Source organism: Oncorhynchus tshawytscha, linkage group LG26 (genome assembly GCF_018296145.1).
Source record: "Oncorhynchus tshawytscha isolate Ot180627B linkage group LG26, Otsh_v2.0, whole genome shotgun sequence".
Taxonomy (NCBI): domain Eukaryota; kingdom Metazoa; phylum Chordata; class Actinopteri; order Salmoniformes; family Salmonidae; genus Oncorhynchus; species Oncorhynchus tshawytscha.
Genome location: NC_056454.1, coordinates 17,271,749 through 17,276,002, shown reverse-complemented (window position 1 = coordinate 17,276,002; position 4,254 = coordinate 17,271,749). Strand labels below are relative to the sequence as shown.

Genomic DNA, 4,254 nt, shown 5'->3' with positions numbered 1-4,254 from the left:
GTATCTCTCCAGGTTCTAATGTGTCAAGTAATGGTTTACATTCTCATTTGCAGATTGCTGCCTGAGGATAAATTGCCGGGCTTTTTGAAGAAATCATCTACAATGGAAATTGTAGCTTTGTAGTTCTGTCTCTGTTGCTCGCCAATGGAATGGTTTTAATAATCAGTGCAGCGACCAAAGATCAGAATCCACAACCAGCTCCTACTATTCAACTCTTTGAAAACATCCTCTCCACAAATCCAATAGCTTCATTCCCTCATTCAAAATGCCAGGACAAAACACCCCACCACATCATATGTGCTTAGTGTCAACTGGAATCAGAGACACATTCAAATACATCAATACTGTGATGTCTTCTCTTGTATTCATCATTGGAATAGTTGGTAATTCAGCACTGTTGAGAATCATATATGAAAACAAAAGTGGACCTAACATTCTTATTGCCAGTTGCTTTGGGGGACATGCTGCATATCGTGATAGACTTTCCAATCAACGCTTACAGGGTGAGTTATTTGCAATTTGGTGTACAGTTACTGTCTATCCTGACATAAAATATAGATTTCGATTTGATTATCAAAATGGTCAACATCTGATTGTTTTATAAAAGGTTTTTTTTGTGTGTGTTTGTGTTGGTTACAAATTATTTTTCCTGACCTAAATGTTGACATGTCTTTGCAGCTCATGGCTGAGGACTGGTCATTTGGTTTGGTGTTCTGTAAAACTAGTTCCCTTCGTCCAGAAAACATCTGTTGGAATTACAGTGCTGAGTTTATGTGCCTTGAGCATTGACAGGTAAGAGGATTGCACATTCAAGTCACATTTCTGTTCCAAGTTACACTATATACGCGTTTACAAAGGTATCTGGACACCCGTTCAAATTAGTGGATTCGGCTATTTCAGCCACACCCATTGCTGGCAGATGTATAAAATTGAGCACACAGCCATGTAATCTCCATAGACAAATATTGGCAGTAGAATGGCTTTACTGAAGATCTCAGTGACTTTCAACGTGGCACAGACCTAGGATGCCACCTTTCTAACAAGTCAGTTCGTCAAATTTCTGCCCTGCTAGAGCTGCCCTGATCAACTGTAAGTGTTATTGTGAAGTGGAAACGTCTCGGAGCAACAACGGCTCAGCCGCAAAGTGGTAGACCACAAAAGCTCATAGAACTGGACCTCCAAGTGCTGAAGCACGTAGCGTGTAAAAATTGTCTGTCCTCGGTTGCAACACACACTGCTGATTTCCAAACTGCCTCTGGAAGCAACGTTAGCACAAGAACTGTTCGTGCCCACTGTAAAGTTTGGTGGAGGAGGAATAATGGTCTGGGGCTATTTTTCAGGGTTCGGGCTAGGCCCCTTAGTTCCAGTGAAGTGAAATCTTAACACTACAGCATACAATGACATTCTAGACAATTATGTGCTTCCAACTTTGTGGCAACAGTTTGGGGAAGGTATTTTCCTGTTTCATCATCCTGTTTTTGCACAAAGCAATGTCCATACAGAAATGGTTTGTCGAGATCGGTGTGGAAAAACTTGACTGGCTGCACAGAGCCGTGACCTCAACTCCATCAAACACCTTTGGGATGAATTGGAATGCCGACTTCGAGCCAGGTCTAATCGCCCAACATCAGTGTCGTAAGTAACAAGAACATTTTCTAGGATATAGACATATCTGATATTGACAGAAAGCTTAAATTCTTGTTAATCTAACTGCACTGTCCAATTTACAGTAGCTAATATAGTGAAAGAATACCATGCGATTGTTTGAGGAGAGTGCACAGTTATGAACTTGAAAATGTATTAATAAACCAATTAGGCACATTTGGGCAGTCTTGATACAAAAGTTTGAACAGAAATGCAATGGTTCATTGGATCAGTCTAAAACTTTGCATTATGGCCTTTCTCTTGCATTTAAAAGACAATTTTGTATTTAAAAAAACAAACAACTAAACACATGTTTTGTATCATATTTTACTACATCCAATGTTCTCCTAATTTTCTCCAACATTAATTTAACATTTCCACAAACTTCAAAGTGTTTCCGTTCAAATGGTATCAAGAATATGCATAGCCTTGCTTCAGGTCCTGAGCTACAGGCAGTTAGATTTGGGTATTTCATTTTAGGCAAAAATTGATAAAAGGGGCAGATCATGATTTTGGAATGAGATGTTTGACTAGCAGGTGTCCACATACTTTTGGTCATGTAGTGTAGTTGGAAATAACTGTATTACTTCCATTTAACATGCCAAACCCAGAGAATGAATACAATTGTTATATGAAGAGTAATATTGTGAAAGTTGGCTGATATCTACATGTCAAAAGTTAATTATCTTCGTAGTAGGCCTTGAAATTCCCTTTCGTTGTAATATGTTCTTTAATTGTTCTTTAGTTTACAATTGGCTCATTCATCCCCCTCCTCTCCCCTATAACTATTCCCCAGGTCGTTGCTATAAATGAGAACGTGTTCTCAGTCAACTTACCTGGTAAAATAACAAATAAATAAAAAATAAATAAAAAATGAACAAAACACTCCCCAGCCACATAATTTCCCTATTGATTTCCTAGGTATCGAGCGGTTGCATCCTGGAATCGAATCAAAGGCATTGGGGTTTCAACGTGCACAGCAGTAGAAATAACTTTGATATGGGTTATATCAACAATCCTGGCTGTGCCTGAAGTTGTCGGCTTTGATACGATAATAATGGACCATAGAGGACAGCATCTGACAACATGTCTCCTTCATCCCAACAACAAAAATCAGTTCTTGCAGGTAATTTGTGAATCCAGACAAAATTGAGTAATATAGAAAATAAGGACAATAATATGTTTTCTTTTGTTTTCTTTTGATAATAAATGAAAATGACACTGATTATATAATGAAGCCAGTGATGTGTGCTTATCATCACATTCCAGTAGTTAGATCAAATCTGAAACAGCAACACTAATACTGTTCTTTATTATGTTTTCATAACAGTTTTATAAATCAGCAAAAGACTGGTGGCTTTTCCGGCTTCTACTTCAGCATGCCGCTGGCTTGCACGGCTGTCTTCTACACTCTGATGACCTGGAAAATTCTGAGGAGGAATGAGAATGCACTGAGCAACTATACCGAACAGGTGAGTACAGACCAGAAATCTCCAGCTCTAGAACTGGAGTGCTATTAGATGTGTAGTTTTCTGTTCCAGCCCAGCAGTCATAAACCGGGCACAGAACTTTTGGGCGACGTGCTCGACAACAAAAAAATGGCACGCCCAAATAAACCGGGTCACAGGCTAGTTGAGCAATTATTACAAGAAGGAAAGGAGCACAATCTGATGAGTAAAGTATTTTGCTAAACTATTTTGCTAACCAATGTTTGTATCTGTTAGGCAATGATTATGCGGCTCCAGCCAGGCTCAGTCTCTTATTGAACAGTGCAAACTGTGCTCTTCTTCAGACCAAAGTCCTGACAAAGTTCACTTGAGCACCCCTCCTCTTCGGCCGATGCCAAAATAGTCCTAATCACCCGCACACAAGTCTTCAGCCGAGGCCAGAAACACAGTCTGTGTGAAATGATTATGTTGCTCCTAATCTTCAGCCGAATGCCAAACGCTGTCATCCCTCGCACACTCCCGTCTTCAGGATAAGTCAGGCTAAGCTATGTTAGCTCGATACTCTTCGGCCTAATGCCCAACACTCAGTCTCTGCATCTATACACCCATTGTTCTTCAGGCTCTGTCCAAGCTACATTCTTAGAAAAAAAAGTGCTAAGTAGAACCATACAGGATTCTTCGGATTGTCACATTAGGGGAACTCTTTTTGTTGCTGGGTAGAACCCCCTATGTAGGGTTCCTCAAAGAACAGCCTGTATATGGTTCTACCTAGAACCCTCTAGGAAGGGTACTACAAAGAACCATTTATCATCTAAAGGTACTTCCTAGAACTGCCTATGAGAACCCTTCTACTGAGAATCTTTTTATCTTTGCAGGGTTCTTCCTAGAACCCCCTATGAACTATTCCGCCAGCCTTATTAGAATTTAAAATGTCATTATTTATGACAATACATTACTTAAATCACAAGGCCTTTCTTTGAGGGCCTAGTTATACACTAACACATTGGTGTTAGGAATCGCCTGGTTTACAGGCCACATCAGGCCTGAAAATGACATTATGCTGGCTGACAAAGTGATGTGTATTGGAATCCAGCCAGAGTTAGGATAGACAACAAGTGGGATTATTAATCACCCTCAACCTGCATTCAGAATGACTGCCAGG

The 4,254-nt window shown here is 40.0% G+C and overlaps 1 pseudogene; it reads left to right on the top strand.

Moving 5' to 3' along the window:
* The first annotated feature begins 265 nt into the window (after positions 1 to 265).
* On the top strand, positions 266 to 3,463 carry LOC112225006 (annotated as a pseudogene).
* Positions 3,464 to 4,254: the final 791 nt, after the last annotated feature.